This window comes from Salvia splendens, chromosome 16 (assembly GCF_004379255.2).
Source record: "Salvia splendens isolate huo1 chromosome 16, SspV2, whole genome shotgun sequence".
NCBI lineage: Eukaryota > Viridiplantae > Streptophyta > Magnoliopsida > Lamiales > Lamiaceae > Salvia > Salvia splendens.
Window position 1 is genome coordinate 19782188 of NC_056047.1, and position 22255 is coordinate 19804442.

General features: G+C 34.6%; 3 long non-coding RNA genes across 4 annotated transcripts; 2 read left to right on the top strand and 1 right to left on the bottom strand.

The window, feature by feature from the left end:
* The first annotated feature begins 2168 nt into the window (after window positions 1–2168).
* On the top strand, window positions 2169–12607 carry LOC121772436. Of its 2 annotated transcripts, XR_006044341.1 has the most exons (17): window positions 2169–2478; window positions 2564–2764; window positions 3697–3825; window positions 3993–4088; window positions 4525–4684; window positions 4859–4894; window positions 4965–5034; window positions 5288–5351; window positions 5530–5604; window positions 5840–6156; window positions 8451–8515; window positions 8953–10378; window positions 10846–10956; window positions 11037–11350; window positions 11504–11624; window positions 11731–12109; window positions 12351–12607. It is a non-coding gene; the product is annotated as an uncharacterized LOC121772436 (long non-coding RNA). The 2 variants fall into 2 exon arrangements; XR_006044342.1 differs by lacking the exons at window positions 2169–2478; window positions 11504–11624 and having other exon boundaries at window positions 2487–2764; window positions 11037–11126.
* Window positions 11812–12300, bottom strand: LOC121772438. Its single transcript, XR_006044344.1, has 2 exons — window positions 12264–12300; window positions 11812–12151 (listed from the first exon to the last, which is right to left on the bottom strand). It is a non-coding gene; the product is annotated as an uncharacterized LOC121772438 (long non-coding RNA).
* A 479-nt stretch (window positions 12608–13086) lies between the features above and the next one.
* Window positions 13087–15413, top strand: LOC121772437. Its single transcript, XR_006044343.1, has 3 exons — window positions 13087–13202; window positions 13382–13474; window positions 15112–15413. It is a non-coding gene; the product is annotated as an uncharacterized LOC121772437 (long non-coding RNA).
* The last annotated feature ends 6842 nt before the right edge of the window (window positions 15414–22255 follow it).

Sequence of the window (22255 nt, forward strand, 5' to 3'; positions counted from 1 at the left end):
TCGTCGACGTATATGTTGAGACTTACCGTTATAGAAACCATTGTTTGCCCTTCCAATAGCCGCTTGGCTATCGCAGTGGATCAGCACTGGTGGCACTGGCTTAGACCAACATGGAATATCTTCAAGGAAGTTCTTAAGCCACTCGGCTTCCTCACCAGCCTTATCTAAGGCAATGAACTCCGATTCCATTGTTGATCGGGCTATACATGTCTGTTTTGTGGATTTCCACGATACAGCACCACCCCCAATAGTAAAGACGTATCCACTTGTTGAAAGTGAGTCTCTATTATCGGATATCCAGTTCGCATCACAGTACCCTTCAAGTACCGGGGGGTATCTCGAGAAGTGTAGCCCATGATTTTGAGTATGTTTTAAATATCTCAAAACCCTCACAAGAGCTCTCCAATGCTCTTTGCTAGGATTGCTCGTGTAACGACTCAACTTGTTCACGGCACAAGCAATGTTAGGTCGAGTGCAATTAGTCAAGTACATAATGCACCCGATGACCCGTGCATACTCTTCTTGTGCAACGGGCTTGCCTTTGTTTTGCTCAAGTGAACGTCGAGTTCAATTGGAGTCTTAACCGGCGCGCCATCATAGGCCTTGAATTTATTCAATATCTTCTCAACATAATGTGATTGTGTTAAGATGATTCCATCAGACGTTCTTAGAATCTTCATTCCAAGAATTACATCGGCTAGACCCATGTCTTTCATGTCAAAGTTTCTCTTTAACATGACATTTGTATCGTTAATTACTTGAATGTTGCTACCCAAGATTAACATATCGTCAACGTATAGACACACTATAACATGGCCGTTATTAGTGCTCTTGATGTAGTCACATTTGTCGCGCTCGTTGATTCTAAACCCATTTGATAACATCACATTATCAAACTTCAAGTGCCATTGCAATGGCGCTTGTTTTAATCCATATAAGAACTTTACGAGCTTGCATACCTTTTTCTCTTGTCCAGGTACTACAAACCCTTCGGGTTGTTCCATATATATTTCATCTTCTAGTTCACCATTTAGAAACGCGGTCTTTACATCCATTTGATGAATCTCAAGATTGTGCAATGCAGCAATAGCGAGAAGCACTCGGATAGATGTAATCCTTGTTACGGGTGAATAGGTATCTAAGAAGTCATGCCCTTCCTTTTGTTTAAAACCCTTTACTACTAATCGGGCTTTATACTTCTCCACTGTTCCATCGGCCTTAAATTTCCTTTTAAGTACCCATTTCCAACCTAGAGGTTTCGCACCTTCAGGTAGATCTACCAATACCCAAGTGTGGTTTAGCAAAATTGAATCAATTTCGCTTTGAACAGCTTCTCTCCAATGCAGCCCGTCTGGGCTAGCAAAGGCTACTTTTATCGATGTTGGTTCTTCATCCAACATGAAAGCAATGTAGTCAGGACCAAATGTTTTTGGTGTTCTGACTTCACATTTTATTTACTTAATTTTACTCATATTTTATCATAAAATTATATATAAATATGACTAATACATCATTAACTTTTTTACATTTATCAAAACCCATATTGGGTCAAAATGGAACATATACTGGAGATGGAGGGAGTACATATTTTTAAATTTGTTTCCTAAAATTGAACCAAATCCTAATTAGAATTACTTAAAATTAGATAATTATAGTAAATTTTAAAACTGAAAAATCAAAATTAAAAAAGAAAAATCTTAAAAACTACTCCCTCCGTCCGTGAAATATTGTCCAGTTTTGTCATTTCATTCCGTCCGTAAAATATTGACCACTCTGTTATTACCCTTTTGACTAATTGACCCCAAATTATTTAAAACAAGCCCACCGTCAACCCACCATTAATGAAATCAATATAGACCAATGAATTATTCAACCCTTTATAATCCATTAATCAATCTAGATCAAAGAATTAAACAATCAGCCAATTTAAAGAATTATTTAAATATAACCCATTTAAAATCAGCCCTAATTTATTAAACTCATTGGGCCCATCATGGAATTAATCCCAGCCCAAAGAATTATCCTTTTTAATTAATAATATTGGTCGACAACTAATTTGAATTCCTCCCAAATTTCAATTACCGTTAGAAAAAGCATCACTTCCCTCCACCATCGGTATTCACTCCCTCATTCTCCATTCACCATTTCCCCAAATTGAGATCCCCAATTTGAGCAACCCTTAATTCCCGTCGCCTCCTCCGACTCACTCTACACCGGCGACCACAACGCCCTCTCACTCCCTTCTCCTCTCTACACTCCGGCTAAACAACACAGTCAAGTCACGATTCGCCCTTCGTTCCACCACCGCCTTTGATTTCGGTTCGCGAGGTCTCATCACCACCACTCCGTCGCCGTCAGAACGGAGTTTCTGTGCTACTGTTTGGAAGCCGCTGCCGTGGAATCACCGCAGCCGAACATCAGCGCCGAATCAGGCGCCTCATTGTCCCAGCTTTGCCGCAATGTCTCGCCGTCGCCACTGTTGCCCTTTTCCCTTGTTTATTTGTATTTTCCTGCTATTTTTTGTGTTCCTTTTTGGAATTTCACGGTCTTTGTTGTATGTCAGTGTTTATTTAATCGAGGAAGCGGACAGACTCGCCGTCTGATTTTGATGCTGCCGATTCTCGCCTAGCGGTGAGAGGCGCTCGAGAATCCACCAAGCAGTCGCTGCCATCGGGGTCTCACTTCGGTCGGTGTCATTCTCCAGCCATCTCGGCTGCATTGTCACTATCAATTTCGTCGGACTTCCGTGGACTTCTAGGCTTAAGTAAGTTTCCATTAATTTTCCAATTTACAAATTTTATCTTCCTGTTTGGCTGGATATGTTAGGGAGTTAGATTTGGGTTCATGAGATTGGGTTCTCTTCTTGATTTGTGAAGCTATTAAACTTGTTGTGATGTCCAAACATTCTTGGGTTGAAAGTGCAGGTCACCGCTTGCTTATTTGTACATTGGTGTTATCCCTTTGAGCATTTATCTTAAAATTTGGGCTCAGCCATTGTGAAAGCTAGACCCAATAACTCTCTATTTCTCTCTCGGTTTTGGTGATGAAACAATTGTGTGATAGTGAAACTGATTGAGAGGAGACAACAAACATAAATGGATTGAAAGAAAATCTTTATTTTGATTTGGTTGCTTTACTAGCAACTTTTATTCTCTTAAAGTGATTTTTTCCACTGCATCATGTAACAGTCTGTTTGCTTTCTAAGGGTATTACTAAGGGTCCCACTATGTGGTAAGAAAATGTGGATTTTGTTAAATGTGTCTTTGGAAGGTTGAAATATAAACTAGAGTGTGTTTGCTTTCTAAGGGTATTACTAAGGGTCCCACTATGTGCTAAGAAAATGTGGATTTTGTTAAATGTGTCTTTGGAAGGTTGAAATATAAACTAGAGTGTGGGTCATGAACCATAATGGAAATTGCTAATTTTTAGGGGACACCATACGTAGTAATTGTGCTATACTATTGGGGGACGGATGGACTAATTGTTACTAGTATCAGTGCGAACCAAATGATTATACAATGTTGGGGAGTCAATTATTTTAAGCTAGATTAGTACTGTGAATTAGCATATGCATATTACAAGTTCTATTAATAGCGCTTATAACTTTATCCTACTGGCTAACTAAAATCTCACACTTCTGAATTCTTTCTTTATTCCTGATTACGTATTTGTTTTCTTCCTTGTTTCTTAATTCAGTAGTTGTGTGGCAATGGAGGCGTTCTTGTTCTAGTTCAGGCCATCATGAACTTAAAGTTATCGGGCTGAGACAATATTTCCTCATACATGGCTGCTATCTCCCTCCTAAAATCTAAAGCTTTATCTATTGTGAGTGCACTTTCCAATTAAGATAAGTGGATATATGTCTGTAAATACTACAACTGCTGGTAAAGTTAGCACACCTGAAAATTTTTATGTGCTTATGCTTGTGGTCGGTGTGGTTGTGTGAACAAGCCCTTATGTCTTTAAAGTAAATGTGATTTTTTCCGCTGCAGCTTTTGCACCTTTGTGAAGCTGAAAGTGTATCCTACCTGGATGAGGTGGCCAGCAACACAACAACTAGGGATGTGGCAAAGTCTGTTGGACTCGAGGTATTGATTTCTAAAATCAAAGTGTAATGCAGTTTCTGTCATAACTCTCAGAGAGATACATATTTAGTTGCTTTTATGATAGACAAAGATTTCCCAGACCCTTTAGATCTATTGTTACAATTACATTGAAAAACCAGAAGTTTTGTTCTCTGAAAATAAACTGAAATAATCTCAAATGTGCTGCAGAAATTTTACACATCGAGAAAACCCAAATACGACACATTTCAAACTTTTTCTTGTGATTTTTAACTGCCTATTATAATCCTAGTTTGTAGTATTGCCCAGTCGCAATTGGGTCTATAACAAATGTTTATAGGTATACCGTACAATAAGCATTGCAATTTCTCCACTTTGAGATGATTTTGCCTTCTATACCTATGCAGTTGTCAATTTCTCATTTTGCCTTACTTCTATCATGGGCATATGTTTTGTATAGGTTCTTCAATTGCTGAAAAATGTTTGGTATAGATTCAAGACAGTTAAAAGCTCCCTCCGAGGCAAGTTACCCGAAGGGTCAACTGGAACGTAATACAAAGCGCTTGGCAGATGTCGTCTCAGATGCTTCAAATTTTCGGTCATTCATCATGATAAACTTTGTAAGCTTTCCATCAATACAATTAATTTTAAATATTATAGAGTGTTATAGATTTCATGGTAAGGTTTCTTTGCTTTTCATGATCAAAGGTCGAAAAGAGTCAAAGCATGATATCTGAGTTTCTAAGAAAATGTCTTTGCTTATGTGAACTTATGTATTCTTTTCTCTACTTCAGAAGCTGACAAAGTGTCTAAAGTTAGCAAGAACTTATGTATGCCTGCTTCTAACTCTTCCCTTGGTTAATCAAACATATCTATATTCTAATACTCTGTTGCATGTAGGTTCACAGTTGAGTCATTCTGAATCTTTAGTTCCAGGAGTTTTGAATGAAGATGATGTATAACTGCTGAGGTAATTTGAATATTTGGCTTCCTTCCATGCCGAAATCGGGCATTGATTATTTCTTCATGTCCTATCTTTCTTATTTTGCAATTTAGACAATGAAACATTCTAGCAGATGGTCACACTGCTGTTTCTTATAGTTGCACTCTTTTTTTCTTTAATGAACTTGCTTCACTCACCACAGTTATTCATTATGTGCATGAGTGCATTCTTTACTTAATGTATTTTTAAGGCTATCTAAGATTGACAATTTTCTTTGTAGGTTATTTATAAGTCAGTTTGAGTGCCGAATCATTCGTGCTGCATCGGAAGATCATTTAGTCCATGTAAAACCACTCTGGCTTAACCTATGGATATCATTCATCTTTTTCCATAAAATGTTAAGTGCATCTGTTTGTTGGGTCTTAATAGAAATGATCTTTACCTTAGTACATATATTTTTTATCATAATCACATCTGTCGTCTTCTTGATAAGATTTTAATGAAGTTTGTTTTTTCTTGCAGGAGCTTGGGAAGGGGTGGACTGCAGGAGCAACTAGCTTCCTATATTGGACTCTCGGCCCTGATGAGAAAAAAAGAGTAGGTACATTTTTTTTGTAAGAGATCATCTCATGTAACTTTTCTTGTGATGCAATACTTACCTTTTGTAGTGATGATAAGAGAAATGAAAGAAATTCTCTTTTTTCGATGATATAAAACGTTTCCTTCCTTTCGCTTAAGATTTAAAAGTCATGTTAATAAAAAACAAGTTTAAATAACACTTAATTTGCTCGGGGTCTTACATGATATGCAAATGATTCACACTGTTTTGTAGGGAATAAGCTTCATAAAAAGGAATTTTAAAGCCACAAAAGGAAGGTAGGAAGGTAAGATGAATCTTGTAAAGATGACAGGAAAGATTGCAGTATATATTTAAAGAAAACAATTTTATCGGTCAATCAAAACTGAATGTTTGGAAAGTATCGAAGATGATCTAAATTGACTGAGTATTATGTTTTTTATTCTGATAAAGATACACTGGTAGAGGTTTGTTTTCAGCATTTTGGTATGTGAGAAGGTACCAGGTTTCCAGCAAGGCAGGAAATCCGAGCTTTTATTGTAGTCGTCAAATCCTGGTCTTTGAGGATTCTGGTAACACTACTTCTCATCTTTTTCGGGTCTCATTCAAACCCGTATATACTCAACTTGTGATGTTTCCTACTTATACATGAGTGCCTAACTGCTATTTATTCTCATTCATGCCTGATATGTTGATTGTATAGAGAATTTAAATGTTTTTTTTGGTAATTGACATGTTATGATTAAAAGTAATTTCCGAGAGGTTGTCTGTCATGGCTCTCTAATATGTGCATCTCCTTAGTTTTTAATGATTTCATACACATCAACAATCGATAAACAACGAATATTACCTTCAGAACTATCCAAAAATTGCCCTAGTACTATGCTACTTTGTAGTGAGGACAAAATGCTTCCACGAACAGAGTTTCACCACTTGCTATTTGTGTGTGCATGCAAGATTTTCTCTCTATTGATTGTCACTACTTTCACCACTTTTTTATGGGTTACTAGTGTGGACTTCATTTCTCTCAAGGGTTGGTCTGTAAACTTGTTGTTGCTTACTAACTTCTGGAGAACTAGGTTTCCCGTGCTTCAGATAAAGTGACAATAGTGTTCTTTGGTGCCCGATTTCTTGAGCTAAGGAGAGAGAACTATTCCGGTTTTGAAAAATTAATTGAAAAAGCCATAGGGCCGATCGACTGAATGAGAGCTTTATCAGTTGCAATCTTGTTGATATTGGTGAATAAAATGATTTAGGCAATAGGACTAAAAGCCTCATATCCAAATTATCACATGCCTAACCCTACATAAACCCCTAGAGAGCCAGTTTGAGCCCCAAAAGCCTTATTTCTTTGTTGAAAATTTTGAAGTCACTATATTAGCCTACTTATTATATCCATTTGTTGGCCTATATTTTCTACCCTAGTCACTAAAATTAAAGTGCTAGCACATTCTTGGAAGGGTATTTATGGTGGCAAGAAAAAGCTGGAAGTCCTGGAACATTTATTAAGTGGTATTCATTTATACTGAGATACAAAGTGAAAAAGCTGTGTGAAAAAAAGGCAACGCTAGAAAAAAATAAAAAATAAAAAGCCAGCCTTTAATGTGTAAAAAAAAAGCCAAGGCTAGAAAAAATAAAAAAGGCAGCCTTCATGTGTAAAAAAAAGCCAAGGCTAGAAAAAAAATAAAAAAGGCAGCCTTTCATGTGTAAAAAAAGCCAAGGCTTGTAAAAAAATAAAATAAAAAGGCAGCCTTTCATGAGTAAAAAAAGCCAAGGCTAGAAAAAAAATATCGAGCAAAAAACAGAAATATGCTTAAAGAATAAGATGACTTGGTTTAGATGGTAGAAAAATCTCAAGTTTGGGGTGTTGAGCTGTCAGAATTTTTTACGCATTCAGTGAGATGTGAAGGATGTTGTGAGGGATGTGCTAGTATTTTAAGAATGGTGATAAGCTACTAATCCAAATATGATCACACCTTTACCAAAAGCCCCGTTACATCCAAATGAATAAGACCTTTACATTTATTTATCATATTGACTTGTGAGCGACGAATTTTGCTTGATTTTGGGAGAAAGATCTTATGTGCTTAAAATAAAGAATAGCCGGAAGAACTTCTCTTTACGAATTAGCGACGATGGTTTGAGACTCCCAAGACATAAATCGAACTTACATTGAAGCATTGGATGCCTAGCTCTTAGGGAATTAGTTCGTGTACAATTCTTGTTCTAAAGTCTTACTCGCGAGTGAATTCGGGGTCAGCCTATTTTCTCTAAATGATTCGTGTGATTTGACGTGACTTGAAGTAAAGGATTATCTAATGTCTTGTGAATGTGCTTATTTATCTAATTACAGAGCTGTTGTGTACCAATCTTGCTGTATTCAGGAAAGACTTTCTGTTTGAGTCAGATTACAGAGCTGCTGTGTACCAATCCTGTTGCGTTTGAGGCTACTGAGATAATTCACCATATTCTCATGTTACTCTTAGTCGATTTGAAGGCCTCTCTAAGCATTTAGATTCGTTTTTGCAAATGTTATCTCTCGTGGAACTAAGGTGTTTTCCGTGATAGTTCCTAGTGCATAAATAGACTAGAAAGTACTTAGTCGATCTGAAGGTCAAGGGTGGTAGGGGGCGACTGAGTTCTTAACTTAAAAGATGCGGGGGGAAAGGGTGGAAAACTGAAGGCACAAGTCTATTTATTGATTTTTTAGCTTGCTTTGTGATCTTCTGTTTCTTGGTTGTTGCGCCTATATTTTTCCTACTTATTTAATTCATTCTTTGCTGCATTTTGCAGCTTTATAAACTTACTACACACATTTCCTTTTTACTTTGGCATTCGGTTTGCTGTACTTGCATCTAAAAAAAAGAAATCGCTGGCCTTGGAAGCTGGTTGAGCACTCAATTAGTGTCAAGTAAAGATACTTTCTATGAGGTTAGTGTTGCCACTACTGTAGCAAGGTGACCGATCTTTCTCATGATTTTAATTTTTTTGCAATGCAAGAATGGAAACTGCAGCTTGTTGCCACTATGTAGTAAATACTTTAACTACAATAGATGGAATCTAGACTACTTCGATTACTGTATATTTGGTCAAGTTCCTCAACAATTTAATTTGACTTAACATCTCTTATATGCCGGCTAAGTAGTTTTGTACATAGTCTACTGTGTTTGAGTTTGTTTTCTTTACCTGTCCGTTTGATGATTATGATTGATACAACAAAACAAATTCTGGTTTACTGAGTGAACATAAGAACAAATTAATAGTGTTTTAATATACTATTCAACATAACTATGAGTTGTAATGTTACCCTGTTCTAAAATTTTCAGTTTACCTATAATGTTTATCCTTTGTGAATGCTTCTGCTTCAGGATCAGTCATTAAGCATCAACGTGTGACTCACCTTACGCTGAGTATTGCTTTACGAGCTGTTTTAGATGCTTTGAGTAAGCCTGCAGATTGGTAAGTTTGTCCCTTCCTCGGTTATCTGTGAATTCAGTCTGACCTTGGATTTATGACATTGAGATGTTTTTCTCTGGGAGTAAGGCATTGGAGCAGTTTGTGGACCGTATCATTGAGTATTACTTCTCCAGTTTAGTTTTGACCACCTCACTATTTATTACAGCGAGTTGAAGGGTATAAAGATGCAACCAATATTTGCTTCAATATTCAAACATTTATTTAATAAACCTAACTTTAGTTCGATATTAAGTGTGCCATTTCATACTAAAGCCATCAATGAAGAACTACTGCAAAATCTTTCTGATGCTCTACACTTATCGGTACCTGATAAAATTGGAGTTGGTCTTGCTTTGTCTAATTCTGAAGAACACGATATCTTTATGATACTAAGAAGTGTGGTTAGTTATTCTCTTCTTTGTACATACATTTAGATATATTATTTTGTTTAGTTGTAGGAAGTGAAATACATGCATAAGTTTATTATTTTTTTCTCCTTGGAATTCTTCCGCATGTTTCACTAAACCTATAACCCTTTTCTTGGCTGTATGCAGGAAAGAATTTCTGTTTGACACAATTTAGAGAGCTGTGTGCCAAACCTACTGCGTTTGAGGCTACTGTGATAATTCAGCATATTCTCGTGTTACTCTTAGTCAATTTGAAGTTTTTAATTATTTAGATTCATTCTTGCAAATGTTATCTATTGTTCCACTACTAAGGTTTTTCTGTTATAGTTCCTAATGCATAAATAGACTAGAATGTACTTGGTCGATATAAAGGTCGAGGGTGGTAGGGGGCGACTAACTTCTTAACTTAAGAGAAACGGCGGAATAGGGTGGAAAACAAAAGGCACAAGTCTATTTATTGGTTTTTGAGCTTGATTTGCTTGATCTTCTGCTTCTTGGTTGTTGCGCCTACAATTTTCTATTTATTCAATTCATTCTTTGCTGCCTTTTGCAGCTTTACAATTAACCTGTAACATATATTATATTTTTGTGTGTTATGACGTTTTTCTACTTTTTTCTAATCCACTGTTTGCTACCTTGCAGCTTTATAATTAATACATACATAGTATCCTATTTTCTTTGTCTTATATGCCGTGTACAAATATGTCTTATATTAGTTATTCTTTGATATATAAACCCCATTGATTGTCAAATCTTGGCATCTTAATATATCTGTTAATTGTTTTTATAGGCTCTTTCCCAAGTACTTACTAGACACATTTCCTTTTTACTTCGGCATTAGGTTTGCTGAACTTGCTTCTAAAAAATAAATCGTGGGCCTTGGAAGCTGGTTGAGCACTCAAATAGTGTCGAGTAAAGATACTTTCTAGAGGTAAGTGTTGCCACTTCTGTTGCAGGTTGACTGATCTTTCTCATGATTTTAATATTTTTGCAATGCCGGAATGTAAACTGCAGCTTGTTCCCACTACTATAGTAAATAATTTAATTACAATTTATGTAATCTTGACTACTCCGATTTCCGTATATTTGATGCCATGATTTTTTCTGTTACATTTATCTTTCTGGTCAAGTTCCTCAAAAATTTAATTTGACTTAACATCTTTTATATACCAGTTAATTAGTTTTATACATAGTCTACTGTGTTTGAGTTTGTTATCTTTAATTGTCCGTTTGATGATTATGATTGATACAACAAATTCTGGTTTACTTAGAGAACATAAGAACAGATTAATAGTGTTGTAAAATACTCTTCAACCTAACTATGTTAGTTGTAATGGTACCCCGTTCTAAAATTTTCAGGTTGCCTATAATGTTTATCCTTTGTGAATGCTGCTTCAGGATCAGTCATTAAGCATCAACTTGTGACTAACCTTATGCTGGGTATTGCTTTACGAGCTGTTTTCGATGCTTTGAGGAAGCTTGCAAATTCAAAAGTTTGTTCCTTCCTAGGTAATTGGTTAATGTTATTATTGTGGATTTCAGTATGACCTTGGCTTTATGACATTCTGATGTTTTCCTTTGGGAGCAAGGCATTGGAGCAGTTTGTGGGTCATCTCATTAAGAATTATTGATCCAGTTCAGGTTTGAGCACCTCACTATTTATTCCAGCGAGTTGAAGGGTATAAAGCTGCAACCAATAATTGCTTCAATATTCAAATATTTATTTATTAAACCTAACTTTAGTTCGATATTAAGTGTGTCATTTCATACTAAAGCCATCAATGAAGAACTACTGCAAAATCTTTCTGATGCTCTACACTTGTCGGTACCTAATAAAATTTGGGTTGGACTTGCTTTGTCTAATTATGAGGAACACGATATCTGCACGATACCAGGACGTGTGGTTAGTTATTCTCTTATTTGTACATACATTTAGATATAATTTTTTGTTTAGTTGTAGGAAGTGGAATACATACAACAGTTTATTATTTTTCTCTCCTTGGAATTCTTCTACGTGTTGCACTAAACCTTTAACCCTTTTCTTTGTTGTATGCAGGAAAGACTTTCTGTTTGAGTCAGATTGCTGCGTTTGAGGCTACTGAGATAATTCAGCATATTCTTGTGTTATTCTTGGGAAACTAGGGTGTTTTCCGTGATAGTTCCTAGTTGTCTATAATGTTGTAAAATACTCTTCAACCTAACTATGTTACTTGTAATGTTACCCCGTTCTAAAATTTTCAACTTGCCTATAATGTTTATCCTTTGTGAATGCTTGTGCTTCAGGATCAGTCATTAAGCATCAACTTGTGACTAACCTTATGCTGGGTATTGCTTTACGAGCGGTTTTCAATGCTTTGAGGAAGCTTGCAAATTCAAAAGTTTGTTCCTTCCTAGGTAATTGGTTAATGTTATTATTGTGAATTTCAGTCTGACCTTGGCTTTATGACATTCTGATGTTTTCCTTTGGGAGCAAGGCATTGGAACAGTTTGTGGACGGTCTCATTTAGTGGCCACTGTACTGCCATCATATCCTGCACTTTGTAACATTTATAGGGAGGGCACTTAACAGTATTTCAGCGGCTTATACTGAACTGATGTTAGCCATAGTGCCAATACTGATCACCGACACAGTCATATTCAATCTTCATCTCCACATATAGAGGTATTAAACATGTAATGTTATCTTCCTGTTAAGTAGTTTAACCTGCATATGAGAAACAGATGATTGATTCTTAGAAAACATGACAAAAAGTGTTATCTCGATGTCTTCATCCAAATCATCTTCCCACATGCCTATATGTGGTTTCTAGTTTCACCTTGTCTATGTGGTTGTGGATAATACTTCTACTCCAAGTGGTTTGTGTGAACTCATGATCACTGCAATTTCATCCTTTTGGTTTCAGACTGCAGGCCCACCATTTTCTCTGATCGGACCCGGCAGCATATTGTCTGGATTAGCAATTCCCTCTTCGATCCCACTACAACAGAGACCACCAAGTTCTCTAGATGAGAGTTCACTCCTAATTACATGAAGCCATCACAACACACCTACCCTTCCTAAGGCAAGTAATAGGGTCTTTGTCTACTTTGATGTAGTTCACTTGATACTTTTTCATTTTTACCTTGTTTTGACTGTATTATTAAGAGCTAATCTACTCAAACCCACAATGCAGTCACTCAGTGGTGCTTTGCTGTCATTAAAATCTGCCTCGTCGAGTTTACCACGTTCTTCTAGATAAACCTCAGCAAGTAAATTGTCACGTTTAACTGTACTACTCTCTCTCATTGTGCCCTTTATGGATTATATTAACATTGGGTCTGGTGTTACAACTGTGCGAAGAGAAACTCCCATAGAGGTGCTTGGATGTAGACGTCTTATAACTTTTTGGCCCCTGTTTACACATTATCTTGATCCTTTTGGTTTTCCCATGTTTTTACTCTTGAGGATTTTCTTCCTTGTTATGAGTTAGCATATTACAAGTTCTATTAATAGCACATATAACTTGATCCCACTGGTTAACTAAAATCTCACACTTCTGAATTCTTTCTTCATTCCTGATTACTTTCTCGTTTTCCTTTCCCCTTTTGTTTCTTTATTGTTTGTTTTCTTCCCTGTGACCTGTTTATTAATTCAGGAGTAGTGGGGCAATGGAGGCGTTCTGTCAGGCCGTCAAGACCTTAAAGTTATCGGGCTCATACAATATTTCCTCATACATGGCTGCTCTCTCCCGCCTAAAACCTAAGCTTTACCGATTGTGAGTGCACTTTCCAATTAAGATAAGTTGATATATGTCTTTAAATCTTACAACTGTTGGTAATGTTAGCACACCTTAAAATTTTTATGTTCTTGTACTTGGTTGGTGTGGTCGTGTGATCTGGCCCTTAATTCTTTAAGTGTGATTTTTTCAATTAAGTGTGATTTTTTCCGCTGCAGCTTTGCAACTTTGTGAAGCTGAAAGTATCATACCTGGATGAGGTGGCCAGCAACACAACAATTCAAGATATGGCAAAGTCTGTTGGACTCAAGGTATTGGTTTCTAAAATCAAAGCATCGTGCAGTTTCAGGTTTTTTCTTTTTTGATTCTAGACTACAATTAACATTCCTCAAGTGTACTGGACTTTTTTTTATTCCGCCTCTGAGAGAGACACATGACCCTCATGCGTCTCCTTTTAATGAAACGCATGACGGAGATGCGTCTTTCATAGAGACGCACGAGGGACATGTGTCTCTCATTTTTTTCAATTTTTTTTGAACGACGCATGACCGTCATGCGTCTTACGGAGATGCGTCTCTAAATACATACACTACAACTATAAGCCATTGAGTAATGATTGCTATCTGGAGAGAGAAATTGTATGAATACTGTGACACTCAAGGTCTACAAGTCTAGTCACGTCGAAGGGGGGCAGATTTTGCAGAATTGGGAAAAAGTGGAAGAGTGAGAAAATTTTTAATGTGAGAGCAGTGAAATTTACTACTCCTATGATTTCTTAGGATATGTTACACAGGATATGTTTCTTTAAAATTACTTATCTTGTGTTTAAAATATCAAATAAAGATGTATTAGAATTTGAACTTATTAATCAATTAAATTTAAATAACTAATTAACGCAATAACTAAATTATCTAATTGACATAGTAATTGAAATAAAATGTTTTAATTAACTTTTTAATTAAATAAAATATTAGTATGATGTCAATAATAATATAATTAATAAATTTAAAACTACAATAATCATTATTATGAATAAAATGCACATATCTTAATCATAACTTTATATAATTAATATTATGAACCCTAAAGATAATTTTACATGTGATTGATAAGGCATGACATAAAATATTAGTATTACTGTGAGATTACAACTGGTCAAATAAATTTCTCAATAGAAAATGTAATTAATTGGTCATATTATATATAAGGTAATAGTAGGCTAGTAGCATCATTATTCATGCTTTATTCATGAATTTATGCTTACGGTCAGAATGGAGTAATGCATGCCTCCATCAGCACACTCCCGACGGCATCAGGGTCGTCATCAGTATTCATACAATTTCTCTCTCCAAATAGCACTCGTTACTAGCTTATAATTGTAGCGTCTCTCCCTAAGACGCATGACGGTCATGCGTCGTCTAATAAAATTAATAATAAAATTAAAAACAAAGACGACGCATGATGGAGATGCGTCTCTCCTAGAGACGCTTGACCCTCATACGTCTCTCCCAGAGGCGGAATAAAAAAAAATCTAGTACACTTGAGGAATGTTAATTGTAGTTTAGAATCATAAAGAAAAAACCCTGCAGTTTCTGTGTCATAACTCTTAGAGAGATACATGTTCATTGCATTTATGCTAGAAAAATATTTCACATACCCTTTAGATCTGTTGTTACAATTAGAATGAAAAACTAGCAAGTTTTGTAACTTTATAATTTGACACATCGAGAAAATCTAGATACGACACATTTCTAACTTTATCTTGTGATTTTTAACTGCTTATTAGTAATGCCTAGTCACAATTGGGTCTATAACAAATGTTTATAGTATTAACTGTACAATAAGCATTGCAATATCTGCACTCTGAGAAGATTTTGCCTTCTATACACAGTTGTCAATATTTTCATTTTTCCTTACTTGGTGCTATCTGGGCATTTGCTTTGTATAGGTTCTTGCATTGCTGAAAAAAGCTTGGTATAGATTCAAGACAGCTAAATGCTCCCTCCGAGGCAAGTTACCCGAAGGGGAAACTTAATACAAAGCGCTTGGCCGATGTCGTCTCATATGCTTCAAAGTGTGTTTATAGTGTTTGTGCGTTTATAGCTCTTGGCCGATGTCGTCTCAGATGCTTCAAAGTGTGTTTGTAGTGTTTGTGTGTTTATAATGTTTGTATTTTCTGCATGTATTTTGTGTAGCGTGTAGTTTTTTTGATGCATGTGTAAAGTGTGTATGTGGTACCGGCAGTGTATGTATTTTGTGTATAGTGTGTGTAGTGAAGTGTGTTTATTGTGTGTGGATGTGTGAATTTTACGTGTAGTGTATAGTGTGTGTTGATATACTTTGTGTGCAGTGTGTGCAGGGCATGTATTTTGTGTGTATAGTGTACTGTATGGATATTTTGTCTATACTATATGCGTAAAGGGTGTTATTTTTTGTGTAATGTGTTTAGAATGTTTATTTTTTGTATCGTGTACGAGTGTGTATTTTTTGTATGGTGGGAGACAATATATGTAGTGTGTATGTATGTTACTGTGTGTATTTTTTGTATGGTGGGAGACAATATATGTAGTGTGTATGTATGTTACTGTGTGTATTTTTTGTATGGTGGGAGACAATATATGTAGTGTGTATGTATGTTACTGTGTGCTATAATGTCTGGTGTGTGTATGGTGTTTATAGAATGTGTGTTGCATACTGTGTGTTTTTTGGTGTAGTGAGCAACATGTGCATTGTATGTATATCGTGCGTGGAGCATATACTTTGTTTGCAATATGCACCGTGTGGTATGATGTATAGTATGTATATAGTGTGCAATGTGTATGAAGTGTATTATTTTTTGTTTAGTGCGTAGCATGTTGATTTTGTGTAGTGTGTATGTTTGTGTGTGTTTTATTTATATTGTGTTGGTTTATTTTATTTATACCGTGTTTAATGTATGTAGTATGTGCCATGAATTTAAAATTTGTGTATACTTTGTGTGCAATATGCACCGGGTGGTATGATGTATAGTATGTATATAGTGCGCAATGTGTATGAAGTGTATTATTTTTTGTTTAGTGTGTAGCATGTTGATTTTGTGTAGTGTGTATGTTCGTGTGTTTTATTTATATTGTGTTTGCTTATTTTATTTATACCGTGTTTAATGTATGTAGTATGTGCCATGAATTTAAAATTTGTGTATTTTATGTGTGCATTTGTTGTATAGTGTATAAATATTGTATTTTGTGTCATTATCAATTGTGTGTGGAATGTGTGTATGTATGTATGTAGTGTATGTGTATTTTTTATGTATTTTTATTCGTAGTATTGTGTTTAATGTTTAAAGTGTAATGCCGCGTATGTATAATGTAGTGTGTTTATAATATTTGTATTTTATGTGTATATTTTGTGTGTAGTGTTTGTTTAATATGTATGTGTGTAAAGTGTGTGTATTTGTGTGGTGTGTATAATTTGTGTTCAACGTGCAGTGTGTGTGTGTGTTTATTTATATAGTGTTTGTTTATTTTATTTACACCCTGTTTAATGTTTGTAGTATGTGCCACATATGTATATATATTTTGTATTTTATGTGTATATTTGTTGTATAGTATATAAATTGTGTATTTTGTATTAGAATTTGTAGTCTGCAATGTATGTATGTATGTATTTTTTGTGTGTATGTGTATTTTATTTATAATGTGTGTATTTAGAGGGTAGTGTATGAATTTGTAGTATGCGTTGGTGTACTTTGTGTACGTTGTGTGTGCGGTGCATGTATTATGTGAAGTTTGTATGTATGTTTGCATTGCATGTATTTTGATAATATGTGTGTGTGTGTGCAAGTTTATGAATTTTGTGTAAAAGTGTGTGTAGTATGTTTATAATGTCTTGTGTGTTTATGGTGGGTATAAAATGTGTGTTGCATAAATAATGTGTCTATATTTTTTGGGTAGTACCAGTATGTGTTTTTGTGGTTGTATTGTGTGTGCAGTGTGTGCAGTGTGTGCTATGATGTATATAATATATATATATATATATATATATATATATAGTGCGTTGTGTGTATGAAGTGTGTTATTTTTTCTATAGTGTGAAGTAGTTTATCTTGTGTGTATGTGTGTGTGTTTTATTTATATTGTGATTGTGTATTTTCTTTATACCATGTTTAATGTTTGTATTATGTGCCACATGTATATATTGTGTATTTTATGTATGCATTTTTTGTATAGTATATATAAATTATGTATTTTGTGTTAGTATCTGTTGTGTGTGCAAATGTATATATGTATTTTTGCAGGACATGTGCTTTGTGGATTTTATTTAGTGTGTTTAATATGTATAGTGTTATGTATACTGAGTGTAGTGTGTATACCATGTGTAGTGTGCAGTGTGTGTATTGTGTATTTTGTATAGGCAGAATGTATATTTTGTCAAAACTTAGTGCATTGGGTGTGTTATTTTTTTGTTGCGTGGTTAGTATATTTATTTTGTGTATTGTATATGAGAGTGTATTTTGTATATAATGTGTGTTGTATGTGCAGTTCATTTGGTGTGAAGTGTAATTTATTTATATTGTGTTTGTATATTTTATTTATACTATATTTAATGTTTATAGCATGTGCCAAGTGTGTATAAATTGTGTATTTTATGTGTACATTTATTGTATATTATATAAATAGTGTATTTTGTGTTAGTATATGTAGTGTGTATATGTATGTATGAATGTATTTTTCAAGTATATATGACTTGTGTATATTTGTGTATTTTATTTAGTTTGTTTAATATTTGTAGTATGTGTTGCGTATGTATAGTATGTATATAGTGCGCAATGTGTGTTGTTTTTTTTATAGTGTGTAGTATGTTTATTTGTGTAGTGTGTGTGTGATTGTTTTATTTATATTGTGTTTGTGTGTTTTATTTATACTGTTCTTAATGTTTCTAGTATGTACCACGTATGTATAAATTATGTATTTTATTTGTGTATTTGTTGAATATTGTATAAATAGTGTAATTTGTGTTAGAATATGTAATGTGTGCAATGTATGTATGTTGTGTATGTGTTTTGTATATTTTATTTATAGCGTGGGTAATGATTGTAGTATGTGCCCCTTATGAATAGTATGTTTATAATATTTGTATTTAGTATTTTATGTACAGTGTAGTGTTTGTTTTAACTGTATGTACTTAAAGTGTGTATTTGTGTAGTGTTGGTAGTGTATGTATGTTGTGTATAGTGTGTGTAGTGTAGTGTGTGTATTGTGTATTTTGTTATTGTTTTATATGTTTGTGCTTAAAGTGTGTATTGTGTAGTGTTAGTAGTGTATGTGTGGTGTGTATAGTGTGTGTAGTGCAGGGTGTGTATTGTGTATTTTGTGTGGGCAGCGTGTGTATTTTGCCTATATTGTGTGCGTAAAGTGTGTTATTTTTTTACATTGTGTTTGGTATGTTTATTTTTGGAATTGTGGACAAGTGTGTATTTTGTATATAATGTGTGCACACATGCAATGTGTTTGCAATGTTTGTGGTTAATGTAGTGTACGTAATATTTGTATTTTGTGCATAGTGTATGTAGTATGTGTAGTCTATGTAGTGTGTGGAGTGTGTATATTTTGTATGTAGTATGAAATGTATTTGTGCTGTGTGTATTTATTGTATAGATTATAAATTGTGTATTTTGTGTTTGTGTGTGAAGTGTGTGTATTTTGTGTTAGTATCGGTGGCATGTGCAATGTGTGTTTATAGTGTATGTATTTTGTGTATGTTTACCCAACACATAATCAATCAAGAACATAACAAATTAGGTTGAAAAACCATCCCCTATTCATATGTCTATCCCCATGCAAAGAGATGTATCAACAATAATCAACAAACACCAACAATCTCTAGTAATCAATCAACAACATAATTCATGGAAGTAATAATAGCCTAGGAATGCTATCAATGTGATTGTGCAGATAAATAATGAAGAACAATAGGGGTATTCACCAAAATTCAAAATCCAACATTCAACACTATTCACTATCTTCAACAAAATTCAAACTTTGTATCTTGGAAAACATGTGAGATCAATGTCAAACTTATCCCTAATCATAAATCATGTTTTCTAACTGAAAATCTCAACAATTAAGGCAATTCCTACCGAAGAATTCAAACCAAAAGCTTAGAAATTGAAAGAACATCCATGTTTTGGAGATTCAAACGTTGAAAACTTGAAATAAAGATTGTAATGCGAGAACAAGAGTGTGGGGGTCTGAATTTAGGAGAGAATTGGTGAATATATAGTGTGGAGGTCGTGTGCAAGGAATGAATTTGAGTGTGAGAGAAGAAGAAATGAGAAAATTTACCTTTATAAGCTTTAAAATCGTGTCTGCCTCTCGCCAGCAGTCGCAGGAAATGGTTCACCGTACGCTGCACTGCTGGGAGGCCATGGAATGCGACGTAAATTTCACCGATATTATTCTCTCTTACTTTACTTTCACTTAATTTTAACTATTTATTATCATTTTCGCAAAACAACGGCTGAAGAGACTGCTCACTTATAAAATGGGATGGAGGGGGTATTATTCATTACCAATACTATTGGAGATGGATAAGGTAAGCATAATCTATTGTCTATATGTACGTATGTTTAGATGGAGTAATTTGTGAAACAATTAGCATAATTTTATTTGTCCAAATAAAATCATTGATTGAATAAGTATATATTGTTTTAAATAATCAGTGAGTGTGTAAAGGGAGACTTAGGATCCTTACTTTACTCTATTTAGGTAATGCAGTATATATAATAAGATTAGAAGATTATTACTCCCTCCGTCCCACTCTAAGTGACACATTTTATTTTTTGAGACGTCCTACTTTAAATGACATATTTCTAAATATGGAAACATCACTCTCTACTTTTTTCCATCTCTCTTACTTTACTCTCTCTACTTACTCACAAAACAACACTACATAAAATCTCGTGCCGAATTAGAAATGTTCCACTTAAAGTGGGACGGAGAGAGTTATATAAATCTCCTCACTAATAGTATGCGCTACAATATTATTTTGTAACATCCCAAATTTTTGCAACTTTTATTTTAATATGTCGATTGGAAATTTCATTTATGGAATTAAATTATTGCTACGGGTTTAAGTTTGATTATGTGGAATAAATTGTCATGGATGAATTGGAATGAAGTGCTAATTATTTTTAATGTGGGGAATCAATTTAAATAAAATCATGCATCTTGTTCTAGCCAAATAAAGTGGCTACTGTCGGCCCCTCCAATTATTGGAAATTATATTCTTTTCTTGGATTTGATAAATTGTTTTGGGATATTTATCCAAATTAAGTCCAAAACGAACTATTACAAAATTGTGTTTCATGAAAATTCGAACTCTTGCGTATAAATTTTTATGAGTTTCGGATATCTCCTATTTTAATTAGGAGGATGAATTAGTTCTTTGATTTAATTGGCACCTTGTTGGTTCCCTTGAGCTATTTTAAGTCCAATTAAATCTTGCCACTTTTTATTTCTCATCCTAAATAAATGGAGAGTTGAATTATTTTCCTTGTGGCTAATTAAGCCAATTTTCGGCCCCCTCCCTAATTGTAGAGGAGAATATATTGTTTCTTATTTTGTGGAATTCATTTTGTTCAATACCAAATTAATACCTAAGTTAAATTAATTGGGGATGTGAATATTTCCTTGTGTTGCATGCCCCTTTTTAGTTAATTTCCTTGTGGTAATTTATTTAATTGTTGCCTATTTTATGAGAGTCTTTTCCTATAAAGAAATTACCAAACTTAAATCCTATTCTATTTAATTGAGGATTTAAATAATCTCCTTGTGCATTTCCCATGGAAATTTTCGGCCCTCTCTCTTATTTTCCTACTTGGAGATTTAATCTATTTGTTCCATTGTTCATGAAATATTCATTGTTTTGTTTCCTAAGTTATGAATATATTCTCTCCAAGTAGATACCAAATAAATTCCTTGTTAATCCTACATTGAATTTTCAAAAATTCTTTCCTCCCTTATTTTATTCTTTTAATTGTGGGATTTATTCAATTTTATTTTTCCCCACAATTAATTAATTAATTAATTAATTAATTAATTTCTAAAGCTAACCCTAACCTTATTTAAACACCTAAACTAAACCCTAGCCCCCATTCTCCCTCAAAAAAATCGGCCCCCTCCTCTCCTCCCTCAACCTCACGCCTCTCCCTCTCCCTCACTCTCCATCCTCTCCAAAAACATCTCCCACCATTGTTTCTTGCATCAATTGGAGTGGATTTTCAAGAGTTCCCGACGAATCGTGCCAACGCTTGTTTCTACCATTCGTTTTTCTTGATTCAAGAAGGTATAACTAAGATTTTCTCCTCATCTCCTTCATTGAAACCTTATTCTTGATCCCTTCATGCATATAGTGAGTGTAGGAATTATAGATCGCGAATTTAATCGGTGGGAATTAGTGTTTTGTATGAGATGAGTTATGAATATGCGTCTGTGAATGAATATGTGTAAAGTTGAATGATTGGTTGGTGAATGATGTGTGATATTATGAGAACATGTTTATGAGAACCTTTTAAAGCATGATTGTGTGTGAGAAGCAAGAAAAATAGTGTTTGGATGATTGAAGAAGAAACCCTAAACTCAAAATCTTGAAACCTGAAATCTGTGGTGTTCGGACAGTGATTTCCTACGTGTGTTTGAATGAACAAACGACCTTATTTTGATGTGAAAATTTTACTGAGTAAATTTCAAGGTGTTTTCTGTGTCTCGTGTGAATTTCAGCCCTTTTTGTCAAAAAATAGTTTTTTAATAAATGTTTGAAGTTGACTGCGCAATTCTGCCAGAACCTTGTGTTCTCGCCTAGAAAGTTTCGTATTCTGTTTGACCGACCAAATGACCTCCGTTTGATGTGATTCTTGAACTAAATGAACATTTGAAGTGTATTCTGAGTCGTGTAAAAATTTCAGCCTCATTGGATATTGGATGAATTTATGGTGAATTTTTCAAATGAACTGCGCAATACTGCCAGATTTTTTTATGTCCCGACCAGAGAGTTTAATTATTGATTTGACTGACTAAACGACGTGATTTAAGTGTGAATATTTGTCCGGATGA